The 18,147-nt window shown below is 36.5% G+C and overlaps 1 non-coding gene across 1 annotated transcript; it reads left to right on the top strand.

Moving 5' to 3' along the window:
• The first annotated feature begins 643 nt into the window (after window positions 1–643).
• On the top strand, window positions 644–747 carry LOC127742069 (small nucleolar RNA R71). Its single transcript, XR_008003257.1, has one exon. It is a non-coding gene; the product is annotated as a small nucleolar RNA R71 (small nucleolar RNA).
• The last annotated feature ends 17,400 nt before the right edge of the window (window positions 748–18,147 follow it).

Genomic DNA, 18,147 nt, shown 5'->3' with positions numbered 1-18,147 from the left:
GATGGAGGACCTTGTCTCACTCATGAAACTTAAAGTGGCCTTGGACAGATCAGAGACTATATTTGCTAAGTTAGAGGTATTTTGCTCAGAATTCTCTGTCTGTTGCTGAGAAGATGATGGAAAAGGCTTGCTATTGCTGAGCCTGTTTCTTCCACCATTATTAAAGCCTTATTGAGGCTTTTGTTGATCCCTCCATGAGAAATTTTGATGATTTCTCCATGATGAATTATAGGTGCTTCCATAAGGTTCACCCATGTAATTTACCTCTGCCATTGCAGGGTTTTCAGGATTATAAGCTTCTTCTTCAGAAGATGCCTCTTTAGTACTGTTGGATGCATTTTGCCATCCATTCAAACTTTGAGAAATCATGTTGATTTGCTGAGTCAACATTTTGTTCTGAGCCAATATGGCATTCAGGGCATCAATTTCAAGAACTCCCTTCCTTTGAGGCGTCCCATTATTCACGGAATTCCTCTCAGAAGTGTACATGAACTGGTTATTTGCAACCATGTCAATAAGTTCTTGAGCCTCTATAGGCATTTTCTTTAGGTGAATGGATCCACCTCCAGAATGGTCCAGTAACATCTTAGAGAACTCGAACAAACCATAATAGAATATATCTATCATGGTACATTCTGAAAACATGTCAGAAGGACATCTTTTGGTCATCTGCTTGTATCTTTCCCAAGCTTCATAGAGGGATTCACCATCTTTTTGTTTGAAGGTCTGAACATCCACTCTAAGCTTGCTCAGCTTTTGAGGAGGAAAGAACTTAGCCAAGAAGGCCGTCACCAGTTTATCCCAGGAGTCCAGGCTATCTTTAGGTTGAGAGTCCAACCATGCTCTAGCTCTGTCTCTTACAGCAAAAGGAAAAAGCATGAGCCTGTAGACTTCAGGATCTACTCCATTAGTCTTAACATACTCACAGATCTGCAAGAACTCAGTTAAAAACTGGTAGGGATCTTCTGATGGAAGTCCATAAAACTTGTAGTTTTGTTGCATCAGAGCAACTAATTGAGGTTTCAGCTCAAAATTGTTTGCTCCAATGGCAGGGATTGAGATGCTTCTTCCATCAAACTTGGACGTAGGTGCAGTATAGTCACCAAGCATCCTTCTTGCATTATTGTTGTTGGGTTCGGCTGCCATCTCCTTTTCTTGTTCGAAAATTTCAGTAAGGTTGTCTATGGATTGTTGTAATTTAGCTTCTCTTGATTTCCTCTTCAGAGTCCTTTCAGGTTCTAGATCAGCTTCAACAAGAATGCCTTTTTCCTTGTTCCTGCTCATATGAGAAAGAAAAGAATAGAAAAGAAAGAGAAATCCTCCATGTCACAGTAAAGAGGTTCCTTATTGTTAGTAGAAGAAGAAAGGGAATAAAGAAAGCAGAATCCAAACACAAGGGTGAGGATAGTGTCAGATTCTTAAGATGAAAAGAAGTGTTAGTAGATAAATAAATAAATAGAATAAAATGAGAGAGAGAAATTTTCGAAAATAATTTTGAAAAGGAGTTAATCACTTTCGAAAATTAAGATAAGAAATAAAATTAAAATTAAAACTTAAAACAATTAATTAATTAAAAAGAATTTTTGAAAAAAGAGGGAGGTATTTTCGAAAATTAGAGAGAGAAAAGTTGTTAGGTAGTTTTGAAAAAGATAAGAAACAAACAAAAAGTCAAATAGTTAGTTGAAAAAGATTTGAAAATTAATTTTGAAAAGATAAGAAGTTAGAAAAGATATTTTAAAATCAAAAATATTTTTGAAAAAGATAAAATTTTGAAAAAGATATGATATAAAAGATAAGATAAAAAGATATGATTAAGAGGATATGGTTAGAAAAGATTTAATTTTTAAAATTAAAATTAATTACTTGACTAAAAAGAAACTAAAAGATAAGATTTTAGAATTTAAAGATTGAACCTTTCTTAACAAGAAAGTAACAAACTTCAAATTTTTGAATCAATCACATTAATTGTTAGCATAATTTTCAAAAATAAAGATAAAACTAAGAAAAATATTTTTGAAAAATATTTAAAAGATTTTCGTAAATTAATAAGAAAAATGAAAAAGATTTAATTTTTGAAAAAGTTTTGAAAAGATAAGATTTTTAAAATTTGAAAATTTGACTTGACTTACAAGAAACAACTAATTTTAAAAATTTTTTTTGACTAAGTCAACCCAAATTTTCGAAATTTTGAGAGAAAAAAAAGGAAAAGATTTTTTTATTTTTGAATTTTTAATTATGAGAGAGAAAAACACAAATATGACCCAAAACATGAAAATTTTGGATCAAAACCAATGATGCATGTAAGAACACTATGAATGTCAAGATGAATACCAAGAACACTTTGAAGATCATGATGAACATCAAGAACATATTTTTGAAAAATTTTTTATGCAAAGAAAACATGCAAGACACCAAACTTAGAAATCTTTAATGCTTTGACACTATGAATGCAAAAATGCACATGAAAAACATCATACAACACAAAACAAGAAAATTTAAAGATCAAACAAGAAGGCTTACCAAGAACAACTTGAAGATCATGAAGAACACTATGAATGCATGAATTTTCGAAAAATTCAAGAACAATATGAGTATGCAATTGACACCAAACTTAAAACATGACACAAGACTCAATCAAGAAACACAAAAATATTTTTGATTTCTATAATTTTATTATTTTTTTTGGATTTTATTTTATATTTTTCGAAAAACATATAGGAAAAAAAAGAAGTAATGAATTCAAAGTCCTTAATCAAAATCCCAGGAATCATACCAGGTTAGTCTAAAGCTTGATGGCCAGCCAAGCTTCAGCATACCATTTTGAAACTCTAGAATTCATTCTTAAAAACTCTGAAGGATTTTTCGAAAACAAAGGGAAAATTTTGAAAAATATTTTTTTGAAAGCTTTTTGAAAAGAAAATAAAAAAAGAAAATTACCTAATCTGAGCAACAAGATGAACCGTCAGTTGTCCATACTCGAACAATCTCCGGCAACGGCGCCAAAAACTTGGTGGATGAAATTGTGATTCATACTTAAATTGTTGTTCGAAATTGATTCCCAGGTAATGGCCCCAAAGACTTGGTGCTCAATACCATGGTCTAAACATAATTTCACAACTTCGCTCAACCAGCAAGTGTATTGGATTGTCCAAGTAATAAACCTTACGTGAGTAAGGGTCGATCCCACAGAGATTGTTGGTATAAAGCAAGCTATGGTCATCTTGTAAATCTCAGTCAGGCAGATAATAAATGGTAATAGAGTTTTCGAATAATAATAAATAAATAGAAAATAAAGATAGAAATACTTATGAAGATCATTGGTGAGAATTTCAAACAAGTGTATGGAGGTGCTTTGTCCCCGTTGGATTTCTGCTTTCCTATTGCTTTCATTCAATCCTTCTTACTCCTTTCCATGGCAAGCTGTATGTAGGGCATCACCGTTGTCAATGGCTACATCCCATCCTCTCAGTGAAAATGGTCCAAATGCTCTGTCAGAGCACGGCTAATCATCTGTTGGTTCTCGATCATGTCGGAATAGAATCCCTTGATTCTTTTGCGTTTGTCATCACGCCCAACAATCACGAGTTTGAAGCTCGTCACAGTCATTCAATCCCTGAATCCTACTTGGAATACCACAGAAAAGGTTTAGACTTTCCGGATTCTCACGAATGCTGTCATCAATTCTAGCTTATACCACGAAGATTCTGATTAAGGAATCCAAGAGATATGCACCCGGTCTAAGGTAGAACGGAAGTGGTTGTCAGTCACGCGTTCATAGGTGAGAATGATAATGAGTGTCACGGATCATAACATTTATCATGTTTAAGTGAAACGAATATCTTAGAACAGGAATAAACTGAATTGAATAGAAAATAGTAGTAATTGCATTAAAACTTGAGGTACAGCAGAGCTCCACACCCTTAATCTATGGTGTGTAGAAACTCCACCGTTGAAAATACATAAGTGAAGGTCCAGGCATAGCCGAATGGGCAGCCCCCAAAATGTGATATGAATTCGAAAATAGGGAGAAGGTCCTATGGTCAAAAGACCGAATGGTCAAAGATACAGAATACAATAGTAAAATGTTCTATTTATACTAGACTAGCTACTAGGGTTTACAAAAGTAAGTAATTGATGCAGAAATCCACTTCCGGGGCCCACTTGGTGTGTGCTTGGGCTGAGCTTGAGTTTTACACGTGCAGAGGCGTTTTTTGGAGTTGAACGCCAAGTTGTAACGTGTTTCTGGCGTTCAACTCTAGTTCGTGACGTGTTTCTGGCGTTTGACTTCAGAATACAGCATGGAACTGGCGTTGAGTGCCAGTTTACATCGTCTAATCACAAATAAAGTATGGACTATTATATATTTCTGGAAAGCTTTGGATGTTTACTTTCCAATGACATTGAGAGCGCACCATTTGGAGTTTTGTAGCTCCAGAAAATCCATTTCAAGTGCAGGGAGGTCAGAATCCAACAGCATCAGCAGTCCTTTGTCAGCCTTTTATCAGAGTTTTGCTCAGGTCCCTTAATTTCAGCCAAAAATTATCTGAAATCACAGAAAAATACACAAACTCATAGTAAAGTCTAGAAATGTGAATTTAGCATAAAAACTAATGAAAATATCCCTAAAAGTAGCTAGATTATACTAAAAACTATCTACAAACAATGCCAAAAAGCGTATAAATTATCTGCTCATCAATTAGCAAAAATAACAATTATCAATCAACAGCTGAGTTTGATAACTCAAGAGTCTCCAATTAATCAACCAAAGCTAAGAATGTAAATAGCTAAATAAAAATCATGGATCTGAAATACCTCAAATTATATTAAACAGAGAAAATCCTAACATGAATGGTTTATAACCCAAATAGGCAACATAAGTAATACAAGCATTAAATTATCTCAAAGTATAAGAGAAGTCAAAATAAAGGAATATTGAACCTGAAGCTCAGAAGAATTGTAAGTTGAAATAATAATAAATCCTAAATCCTTTAAGAGGAATCCTAATCCTAAATCCTAAGAGAGATGAGAGAACCTCTCTCTCTAAAAACTACATCTAAAACTATGAAAGTGGATTATGATCTGATACGAATTGATGTCCTGAGTCTCTGCATGTTCCCTGACTTTAATCTATGTTTCTGGGCCGAAAACTGGATTGAAATGCGGCCCATAATCTGTGCCAGCGACTTCTGTAATTCTGCAGATCGCGAACGTCACGCGGCCGCATCGTCCACGCGTTTGCGTCGTTCGTGCAACTTCCAATCCGTGCGATCGCGTCAGACACACGAGCGCATCACTGTGATTTCTTGCGTTTCGCGTGGTCGCATGAGCCATGCAACCGCGTGACTTCTCGCTGGTCATATCCTTAACTCCTTGTGTTCCTTCCAATTTTGCCCGCTTTCTCTTCATTACTTACGTCATTCCTGCCCTATGAAGCCTGAAACACTTAACACACAGATCATGGCATCAAATCGTATAAAGAAGAATAAAAATATACAATTAAAAGATCTTTAGGAAGCAAGTTTTCAATCATAGAACAATTTGGGAGGGAATTGTAAATACATGCTAATCATATAAATAAGTGGGTAGAAACTTGATAAAAACCACTCAGTTAGATACTAGATAAACCATAAAATAGTGGTTTATCAACCTCCCCACACTTAAATATTAGCATGTCTTCATGCTAAGCTCAAGGAGACAAAATAAATGAGTAGGGAAAAGCAGGACTCATGCAATGCAGCCTATGAATGTGAATGCAACTACATGCTAAATTAATTCTACCTACTTGGTGAAAAAGTAAATAAATCTTTCAAGAACAGATATGAGATGGATTTCACTAATTCAAATCACAAAATAAAGTACAAATAACTTGCAAGAAGAAGATAGCTCATGAAAGCAGGGAACATAGAATTAAGCACTGAACCCTTACTAGTAGTGTATATCATTCTAACTCTCAAGTGTCTAGGGTCAATTCTCTCAATTCTCTACTAATCTTGCTTTCCATAGCTTGCTCTTCATCTAACAATCAACAAAAATTAATGCACAGATACACATATCAAGAGGCCTTTTAAGGGTTGGAATGGGGTTAGGGTCAAGGTAGGATTGTATTTGGTCAAGTGGACTAAAATCTGAATCCTTAATTAACTTAAACTTTCCACCTAACTTAGGACAATCCATGTAATCATAATATAAAATCAATAACTACCCATTAACTGCATTTACTACATATTTATGTATTCCAAGTTTTGAGTACAGTACATATGCATTGCTATCACCATTTACTTTGGGGCATTTTTGTCCCCTTTTATTTTTCTGCTCTTCTTTTTATTTCTTTTTCTATTTTTTTAATGCATATGATTAAGGTATTGAATGCATAAACATGTTCTAAATATTTTTCACATTTTCACACAAAGTCTAACATACTCAATTCCCAAACCAAATATTTCCAAACCCACTTTTTCCACACTTAATTCATGAGCACACTCACTAGTCTAAGCTAATCAAGGATTCAAATTAAGGACATTATTTTTTTCGCTTAGAGTTAGTGATGAGCTAAAATAAAGAATAAAGGGGTAAAATAGGCTCAACATTGATTTGCAAAGGATAATAAAAGGTAAGGCCATATGGGTATGTGAGCTCAGTGAAACAAGGCCTCAATCATATAAGTATATGCATACATCAAATAATGAAAATATAGAATTAAGCAAGACAAAGGTCACAATTTTAGAGAGAAAACACACACCAAGAATAAAATATTGGTTGATAAGATGCAACCAATCAAATAGGCTCAAAAATCTCACAGGTTTTGTGTGTTCGAGCTCTAAATCATGTTCCAAAATAATATTTCTTCAAACAAGTTTTTCAAAAAGTTTTTAATTTGAATTAGTGAAATACTATAAAAATTTTCTTGAAAAAGAAAATATTACTTCAACCAAGTGGTAGAATATGCAATCAATCATGCAAATCCAACAACTAACAAGGAAAATAAACCATTGGTGTTGAGATAGAAGAGTAACTAACCCATGGAGATCGGTATCGACCTCCCCACACTCAAACATTACACCGTCCTTGGTGCATGCTAAGATGTGCAGGTGGGCGGGGGTTGTGGTTCCTCAGTCGGTGCGCGTCGGAGAGTCTCTCTCTTTACCCTTCCTGGTGGCCATCCTGAAAAGGGAGAAGAGAAAGGGACATGAAGTCAAAGGGATAGAGCAAGGAAGAGGGCAGTACGAGTGATAATCATGCCAAGTAGGAAAAATAGTGAATGAAAGACATGGTCGCGATTCCATGTGATCAGTTTATCAAAGGAAATATAGCAAGGCATGGTGAGTATTGGATGCAAGATGTTTATTAGCATGCCGACACAGGCATGAGTAGCACAGATCAAGCATCAAAAATAAAAAATGTATTATTACTCGTAACAAACTGACAATCACATTTGTATTGACAATTATAATTAAATAATAAAATGTGGAAAAGGGTTTTGTGAAAAACAGGCATTAAAGTATAAGGATAGAATAATGAAGAATGCATAATGCCATACGGGCTTTTTCACAAACACTTAGCATGCAGGGTAAATAAGTTATTGAAAGTATTAAATTGAACATGCAAGCAACCCTATAAAAAGTAATATATAATTGTCAAACGATTCCTTAATAACCCATAAGCAAAATAATGACCCAAGTAAATTTTCAACACCAATGAAAATAATGCAATGAATGAAAGTATGCAAATAAATTAAATGAAATAGAATGGAAGTGAAGAGGGGTGAGAAGTTAAAGAGATGATGAAGAAGAAAGTAAGAAATAAGGAGGGAAAGAAAAGATTTAGAATTGGGGAAGAAAAGATAAGATATTTGGCTGATCTGGATAAGATGTGCGGCGCAAGCGACGCGAATGCATGAGTGATGCACTCGCGTGGTGTGCGGTAAGTTCAGGTGCCGCGGACGTGGGTCACGCGGTCACGTGACCTGATATGTGTTATTGGCACGAGTGCAGTCTCAAGCACGCACAACTCTCTGTTTGATATGCATATTGCCAAAATTTAGGGTGACGCAGTCGCGTGGGTGACGAGATCGCGTGAATGGCCATATTTTGGAAAACGGCGCGGACGCATGGGGCATGCGTTCGCGTGGTAGGGCTCGTGCTTCTACCACGAGTCCAGCCACGTTCCAGCTCAACTTTCGGCCATACACCCTTTTTACGTCGAATTGCAGGGACACGCGTTCGCGTGGGTGACGCGAAGGCGTGGGGAGGCTATTGCGCACATGACGCGGACGCGTCAGTGACGCGGTCGCATGGATCAATTTGTGCCAAAGGCACGCCTCTAGCCACACTCTCGTGTGACTCTCTGTTCAATTTATTTTCTTACCAACGCACCTATGACGCGAACGCGTTGGCGACGTCGCGTCGCGTGCGAAAAAAAAAATTTTTTTGATGCAATATGCAGAATGCAATGAATGTTATGCAAAATTTCAGGTTCAATCAAAACTCAAAAACAGACTAAAATTTAAACTGAAAAAGGAATGATCATACCATGTTGGGTTGTCTCCCACCTAGCACTTTTAGTTAAATTCCTTATGCTTGTACTGATCCAAAAATCTCCACCAATGCTTGGAATTCCAGTAGCCTCCGGGATCCCAAACTAGGTGCAGAAAGCCTTCAAGTAAGTTAAAGCAAGTGACAAGGCCCCAAGAGTGTTGATTGCCAGAGTGAATTCTGGGGTCCCAAACCTTGCTTTTGCAGCCGTCTTCTTGTTGAGCAATATTGTTCCATCCAGGTGGCAAGCAATCTGAATTCTCACTAAAGCGGCCAAACAACTTCCTAGACCCATTCAGTTGAGCTTTATACTAACCCTTGCGTTTAAACTTAAAACTTCTAACCATAATGAACCTTGCAGGACAATTCTTACCACTAACCATCTTCCTCTTACTCTTGATGCCACAGAGAGCTCTAAGTTGACCATCCGTCTCTAGTAGCCCATATTCAAGTGGGAAAGTAAAGGTCAAGGATAAGAATTTTACCCACTTGAATGTTGTGTTGGACGGAAATGGCCTTGGGAGAGGTGTTTCTAATGATCTACAAGAGAAGAAGCAGATGAGAAGAAGACTTAAAGCCTAGATCTAGAGAGGAGATTAACCTAATCCTAATTCTAATTCTAGAGAGAATGGAGAGCTTCTCTCTCTTGAAACTAACTCTAACTCAAACTAATTGGTAACTAACTCCTAACTAAGTGATTAGATGATGAGAGATTCCCCTTTCCCCTTCAATCCTTGGGTTTAATAGTATCAGATTTGAGTTGGATTTGGGCCTAGAAAGCCTAGAATTCACCCCCGGCGGATTCACTTTAATGAGGTCATGTGCGAACATCAACGCGTATGCGTGGGTCACGTGTACGCGTCCCTTGACAATTTGCTATCCATGCGTACGCGTCATGTACGCGTACGCATTGCCATGCGACCTTCCATCCACGCATGCGCATTTTCTGCGTGTGTGCATCGATGAGTTCATCCCAAATCCTTGATTTTTCATGATTCCTCAACTTTCATGCTTTTTCTCTTCATCCCTTTGATCCATTCCTAGCCTTTTCATCCTGAAATCATTAACAAACACATCAAGGTACCTAGGGGAATCAAAGGAGAATCAAAATTAACCAATTAAGGAACTAAAAAGCATGTTTTTATACCTAATCACAAATTAGGAGACAATCATGAAACCATGCTTTTTATTGGATAAATATGGGAAAAGTGGATAAAATCCACCTAAATTAAGCACAAAATGTACCATCAAATAGCGGCGCATCAGGGAGGGATGCGAGCACACAGAGCGTTCCCTCGCTCCCACCAAAAGGGTTCTATTAAGGCGTGCGGACGCACAAAATCGTGCGCGCGCACAAAAAGGGTCTCTCTTCTTTTTTTGTAAAGAGATGTTGCTTAAGGACAGAGTGATGTGTGCGTGCGCACATAGTTCCGTGCACACGCACAGAGACAAGAATGGGGGAGGTTGTTCACGCGCACATGCTATTCCCTCGCTCCCACCAGACGGAGTGACAATTGGTGTGCGGACGCACACGTTTGTGTGACCACACAGATAACATAACAAGGGAAACGTATGCGTACGCACATAGCTGTGCGAATGCACAAGTCACAGAAAATAGAGCAGCGCACACGCACAGGTTGTGCTTGCGTAGCGACCAGAGGGCATGTCAAGGAGTGTGCGGACGCACAGACTTGTGCGGTCATACAGGTGGCGAAAAACATAGATTTGTGCGCACGCACAGCATGGTGCACATGCACAGATGCCCTGTTTCAGAAAAAAATTTCTTTTCAAAACTAAGGTTCCCAACCTTAGCATATCAACATACCAACCCCAATTCATTCAAACAAGCACAAATTCATAATCCATAAGCAATTCAACTTATTCAACTCAAAATCATCAAACCAAACCTAAGCTAATCATTATATCACAAGAAAGTAAATAATTCAAAAAGCTATAAACAAAAAATAAAGTTGGAACAATGTTACCATGGTGGGGTGTCTCCCACCAAGTACTTTACTTTAGAGTCCTAAGTTGGACTCGCATGGCTTCATTGGTCACTTAGAAACTTCTCCAAAGAGGAAAATCTCCAGCTCCTTAGCATTTTTAGGTTGAGTGTGATCCTTTGAATTAGACTTCTTGGCAACATCCTCTTTTTCTTTCTCCTTGTCATCGTCAATCACTTGATTTTCAACTATGCCGTACCCAAAGATAGAATAGGCTTCGAGAACGGGATTGTTGGACTCCTTCAAGGTAATCTTGACTAACTTGCCATCGGACTCAAAAGAATGGACTCCCGAATGTGCATCGAGCTTGAAACGGGCTGTCTTCAAGAATGGCCTTCTAAGGAGTATGGAAGATCGCTTGTTTGAGTCAATGGGAGGGGTCTCCAAAATGTGAAAATTAACTAGGAAGAGTAATCCTTGGATGTTGACAAGGACATTTTCCACAATCTCCACAACTGATACAATGCTTTTATCGGCTAACACAAATCTCGCCCCGAACCTCTTTAGGGGTGACAAGTTCAATCTTTCATAAATGGGGAGTGGCATAATACTCACGAATGCCCCCAAATCACACATACAATCCATGAACTTCATCCCACCAATCAAATAAGTAACCAAACATGGGACGGGATCATTGCATTTTTCAGGAAGTAAGGAAGAGATAGAATCATCTACTGGCTTTTTGTTGAGCTCGTCAAGTTTATCTTTGTGAGTGCAAACGTCTTTGAGGAACTTGGCATATTTGGGCACTTGTTGAATGGCTTGAAAAAGAGGGACGGTGACTTCAACCTTCTTAAAAACATCCACCATGTTGGGATCAGGTTTTTCTTGCTTTTTAGCCTTCTTAGCCAAAGTTGGAAATGGAATAGGCATAGACTCTTCAAGCGGATTCTTCCTCTTTGGCTCCTTCACATTGAGTGGTTCTTCTTCGCCTTTGTCAATATTTTTATCTTCATCCCTCATCACTTCCACTTCATCTCCTACCTCTTCATTGTTTGTCCCCTCACTCAACTTTGTAGGCACAACACCAATCTCATCCAACTTGGTGCCACTCCTAAGGGTAATAGCATTGATGCTTCCCTTAGGGTTGGGTTGAGGTTAAGAGGGTAAACTACTAGAAGTTAAGGCTTGTTGGATGTTTTGTGTAGTTTGAGGAGAGAGAGTCAAACGGGAGAGAGCTTCGGCTATAGCAGCCATATATATTTCTTGTTCCTTGTGGAATTCCCGTTGATCTTGCATGAAGGTGTGAATTGTGTCATTCATGTGAGGTTGATTGGATGGAAGGGCTTAGTTGACTTGAGGAGGGTTAGACCTACTATTTGGGTGTTGATACCTCACTTGATGTTGAGATTATGGTGGTTGATGGTATGATTGTTGGTAGGGTTGTTGGTATTATAGTTGACCTTGGAGATGTTGAGGATAGTAAGCTTGCGCGTTTTGGATGGGTTCAGCTTGAGGAACTTGGTTCCACCTTTGGTTTGAGTTATCCCTCCACCCTTGGTTTTGATTTCCTCCATGTTGGTGAGATCCTTGGTTGTAATGTAGCCTTTGTGGGTAGAGGTTGGCTACCACCAATGTAGTGCCCTCTTGGAGTTGAGGGCACTCTTCGGTGTAATGAGTATTACAAGCACAAACACCACATATTCTTGGTGGTCCTTTGATCCTTGGAGATTGACGTGGAGTAGTTATCAAAGCTTGAAGGATTTGTTACCCTTGGGTGATTTGTCTCAACAAAATTGTCATCTCACCGAGGGTCTTGGTCAAAATAACATCTCTGGAAGGAGAAACTTCACTCACAGCTCTTGGTTGTGGACTTCTTACCCTTGAGTGTTGAGTTGAAAATCCTTTAGATGTTTCAGAGGATCTTCTCCGAGTAGTCTATTGTATTTAGGGAGCAAGTTTATCGTGCTGGACTTGAGCTCAAAACTCGGATCCAAAGCCGGATACAGGATTTGAAGCGGTTGCAAGTTAAGATCAGGAGCCCTGGCTTCCTTCAAGGTGATTCTACGAGGTGGGTCTGCCATGATGGTGTCACCTGAGTCACTCAAAGAGATTTTAGTACTCCCCACAGATAAATATAAGGTCTCCCCATTGATTGAAGAATGATGGTCACGGGTTGATGGTGATAGTGAATTGGTGTGCTCTTCAAGAGAGCCTGATTTACTATTCACAAAAGCTAGCCAGCACCGAGCTTGCCTTATACGAGTTAAAGTTCTTTCAATTTCCGGATCAAAAGTGGCCAAGCTCGGGTCTGGAAGCAACCGTGTCATTCAAATGAGGAGGCAATGAAAGCATACAATTATGAAAAACAAAACAAAAATAGGCAAGTAAACAAGAACCAACTTAATAATCAACAACTACCAAGACTACTAAAGAGAGAAGTAGTATCTACAATTAGCGCGAAGTAGCAAACCAAAATCTAATATTTACACTATTCACATATATACAAAAACCAAAATTATAGCACTCATTGCACTTAAAGTGAATCCCCGACAACGGCGCCAAAATTTGATGTGGATAAGAACTATTGCCGGTTTGGAATCGATCAAAACAAGTATCAATTTGTTGGTAGCATAGTTCAAACCAACCACAACTCTTGCAATCAAATTGTTTAAATTCAAAGGATGTCACAATCAAAACCAATTCAAAAACTGGGAGTGTTTGGTTCCCGGGTCGTCTCCCAAGGACACTTGAGATCAATGAATGTACAATTCCAGTTGTAGTGATCAAGGTATTTTTAATAAAGAAATGAACATATAAAGCAATAAAAGAACGTGTAAAATTGTAATGATTAAACTAATAAAGAAATTAAAGAACCGACTATGCACTATAAACAAGTAAAGTATGAAAGAGATTAACATAAGTGTGTATAAAAGATTGAAAGCATAAAAAGGGGTCTTGGCTTGGAGTGAGCTAAGGGTCCTTTCCTTGTTAGAACCACAACTATGACAATTATAATGAATTAGTCTCACTTGATCAACCCTCACATCGGAAAGTAAGTTAAATGAGCATAAGTGTTCTTAACCCACAAATCCTAAATTGCTTGCTAATTGCCTTAGCAACAAATTAGCGTTCGTGGGAACAAGAACAATTAACAACCCAAGAATTGACACTACATGTTGGATATTCCAACTCTAGAAACCCAATTGCTCACTTTCCCTAAGCCAAGAGCCAAAAATTTAGCCTAAAATCATGGTTGATATTTTGTCAAACACTTAGTGGGCAAAAACCTTAAACATGGGAAAAATGAAAAAAGGCTTGAAACTAAAAGTAACAATTGATCTCAATCAACAAGAATAACACAAGAAAGCATGAAACAAACATCAAACATCAAATTCATCAACAAAAAATTGAAATTGCAAAAGAGAGGTAAAGTTGAACTATAACTTGAATTATAAGAAAGAGTAAGAACAATGTAACTATAAAGAGTAATAACAAAGAGATACTTACAATGGAAGCTAGCAAAATCCAAGATCAAAAATGAAAATGGCACTTGAATGTAAAACCCTAATATAAACCCTAATAGAGAAGATGAAAAACTTAGAGAAAAAAACTAAACTAAAAGCTTCCTACTCTACTCCTAAACTATACTAATGATATGATATGTTACGGCCTTTATTTTCCCCTCAATATGAGCTAAATGGCTTCAGAAATGGGCCCCCAAACCTTCAAAGTCGCGAGTCACGTGCTATTTTAATGAAGGCATGTGCGGACACCTGTGCGTATGCACAGACTTGTGCGTCTGCACACTTTGCGAAAATCCCTTCATGTGCGTACACATGAGTAGCTGTGCGTACGCACACTAGGCGATACTCTGAATGACCGCGCGACGTGCTCGACCCAATCCACGCGCTCTTATTGGGCAGCTGTGCGTACGCACGCAAGTCTGTGCGTGCGCACACGTCTCTGTGCTCATCTCCTTTAATTCTTCATGTTTCCTCCATTTTGCATGCTCTTCTTCCATTTTCTCCAAGCCATTTCTATCTTATACACCTGAAATCACTCACAAACAACATCAAAGCATCGAATGGAAGGCAAATGGAATAAAATAGACTAAATTAGACACAAAAGAGAATATTTTCCAAATCAAGCACAAATTGGTAGGAAAGTTCAAAAGCATGCTATTCAAGGGAATAAGAGCAAGTTTATATGATAGAATCCATCCAATTCCAACCAAAAATCATCATCAAATATGGATTCATCAGTATGCGTACGCGTCGCCATGCGACTCCAATTCCACGCGTGCGCGTCTGCTATGCGTGCGCGTCTGCTACGCGTGCGCGTCGGTGAATGTAGCCGAAATCCTTGATTTCCCATGATTTTTCTACTTTGCATGCTTTTCTCTTCATTCCTTTGATCCATTCCTAGCCTTTTCAACCTGAATTCACTTAACAAATACATCAAGGCATCTAGTAGAATCAAATGTGAATTAAAATTAACCAATTAAAGACCTAAAAAGCATATTTTCACACTTAAGTACAAATTAGGAGATAATTATGAAACCATGCTATTTTATTGAATAAATATGGGAAAAGTGGATAAAATCCACCTAAATTGAGCACAAAATATACCACGAAATAGTGGTGCATCAATCCTGCCTGCTCGTTAACTTGAAAATATATTCAGATGGGAAGTTGAGGACGGAGGTTCCCTCTCTTGTCGTGATGAGGATGTGGGAAAAGAGGAAAGACACTCTCCTTCATATTGTTTCCCCCATATTCTTCTCTGGTTGCGAGGTGGAAAGGCACACTCCCTCCTTCGTTTTATGATCCTCTTGGAGATGCGCAACCTAGAGACCAATGTTTGGGTTGGCTACCAGATGTGTCGGGTTCTAGCGATATAACTAACACGTGAGCTCACGGCCAGTAGGACAGGCATGCATCATGTTGCATTTGTTTGTTTTGTTTGGGTGTGCATAATTATTTTTGTTTGCCTATCTGATAAATTCTACATAAGTGGTAATTGTGATACTTGCTGTAAATGTTCTTTAAATATTTGCCTTGTATTTCATTGTGTTTGTGATTGTCTTTCTGTTTTGGGTACTTTGGTAGTGGACTGATAATAATGATGAATTGTTTTGAAATGGGTCAGAGGCAGGGTTGAGTTTATTTGGGCCAGAGGCCAGGTTGAGTTTATTTAGGTCAGAGGCCGAGCTAGTTTGATTTGGGCCTTGGCCGTGACTGGTTGGACCAATGGTAAAAGTTGGTTAACAATGATTTATTAGTAAGCGGTAAAATGCCTTAGAATGTTATGTTAGGTGAAAGTGGAAACAAGGATTAGAGTTATATTGTGACTTGGATACCTTAGAGTGTTATAACCGAATTTATAGTTTAGTTATTTCCTTTAAGATTATATCATATCTGAGTGTCGAGATTCTAGAATCGCCTTCGGCTTTTTCAGGACCTTATTTATTATATATGTGGGCACCTTAACTATATTAAGAACCCCTGGTTCTCATCCGATACAATATTTGTAGTTTTTAGATGCAGGTCAGGCAGCACCTCACTGAGACATGCTGGAAGTTTCGGATAGCGAAGATCTTTGTCTTTATGGGGTTTTACTTTTTTTTATATATTCTATCCTGTTTAATTTATCTTATCGTTTATATAAGTGTTGTGCTTTTCGGTTTTACGACTTTTGTTTTACCTCTTTTTCCAAGGTTCCTAGTTATAAATCTTTTTTTTAAACTGTATTATATATATTTTTGCTTTTAGAAGTCATAATACCTTGCTACCTCAACTTTATGACTTAAGTATAAGACTCTATGTGGTAGAGTGTTACAGAAAGCCTCTTGTAAACCGGCGCTTCCTAAAACTTACCGTGAAAATGAAGATGAAAGCCACTATACATATATCAAAGTTTTAACATACATACATGCATGTCAGTGTGTTTTAACATACATGCATCCAAATGAGACGTATACCATGCCTCGTACTTTTCGTGATATTGACAGGTGGAATGCGTAACACGTATATCAGTGTGTCAGATTCACGTGCTAACTGTGACCTTTTGTTCGAACAAGTAAATATTTAATTTTAAATTTGTCACTGATTTTGGAAAAAAAAATATAAATATTAATTGAATGTTGGGCAAATTTTTAAATGCTTGTTTCGTTTAAAATGGGCCATCAATTGGGCCTTTGGCATTGCTCTTGCAAGAATGTTTGCTTTTGTTCAAAATTTGAATGCTAAAAAAGTTTTCTGTTTGCTAATGGTATTAGATTTGCATCAAAAAATGAATGATACACAAATTTTATGGTGATTTTCTAAACAATTGATATTGTATATGATTTTCTAAATGTAATTTAATATTATTAAAAAAACAGATATTTATTACGTTGACAAATAAATGCATCACTGTTTAAAATTTACCAAAATAAATATAACTAAAATTAAATAACTTTTAAAAGTCATATACGATTTTTCTTTTTCATATCAGGAATCTTTTTATTAAATGTTAAAATATAAAGAAGGTATATAGAATATATAATTATTAGTATTTTTATCGTTAATTATATTATGGAAATATAAATATTTAAAAATTACGTTGATTTTATTCTGACATTATAAATTATGACACAAAAAATTTATAGAATCAAACTATTTTTACAAAATGATCGTAGAGGATAAAAGTCCTCATTAACTAAGAAGATTAGGGTCTCCATAGATAAAAAATTAAATAATAAGATTTTTAGTTATTATTTTCATATAAAAGAGTTTAATTTATTACTAATAATTAATTTTGATATTCGTTATCTAAAATTTGAAACAATTTAACTTATATACTTTTGATTAGGTGTTAATTCTGTTGCACAAATAGAAATAATTAATTTTTATGCTTGTTATTTAAAAATAATTTTTTTCTCTATATAGATAAAAATATAATTAGATATTAATATAAAAGATTATATTGATAGTTAAAAAATTAACTCAAAATCAATTTTTTTAAAACAATTGAATCTTGATTTTAACTTTTAATCATAACATCAGTATTCTCTCCAAATTATTTTTAATAAATATTTGAAAGAAAAGAAATAAAAATATAGATTAGAAAGATAAGCGGTAAAAATTTAAAAGTAAATAAAAAACTAACAATTTACTTATTTAAATTGTTCCACTCTCAATATTACGCAAATATATTGTTTCAAAAACGGATACGTAAATACATTGATTCACATATCTATATAATCCGCTACTGGCAGTAGCGGTTTACAAGAGAATAGAAACCGCTAGTACCAATCGCGGTTAAGTTAGATTTTAGTTAAGAGTTTAATTAGAAATCTATTTTTTAGCTAATATCAGCTAATTTTTAAAGTTATCTTTTGTTCTAAATCATAAATAATTAAAAAATTAATAGACTTTGACTTTTTACTGGACCAGCTTATATGAATGAGGGCACCAATCCATGATAAATAATTAGAAATTTAAGAAACCTGTTCTTACAATAAATAAAAAGTATGTAATTACTTTTGAAATAAACCTTACCAATTGAGGTGATACGAAAAGTAAAAGAAACCCTTAAAATCGTTTCTTTTTACGTCAGAGTGTCAGAGGCGTCTGAAAAGCCTCTTTTAAATCGGCGCTTCCTAAAAATTACTGTGAAAATAGAGATGA

This window comes from Arachis duranensis, chromosome 9 (assembly GCF_000817695.3).
Source record: "Arachis duranensis cultivar V14167 chromosome 9, aradu.V14167.gnm2.J7QH, whole genome shotgun sequence".
NCBI lineage: Eukaryota > Viridiplantae > Streptophyta > Magnoliopsida > Fabales > Fabaceae > Arachis > Arachis duranensis.
The sequence above is the reverse complement of the archived record's forward strand: the minus strand, read 5'-3'. Positions and strand labels throughout refer to the sequence as shown.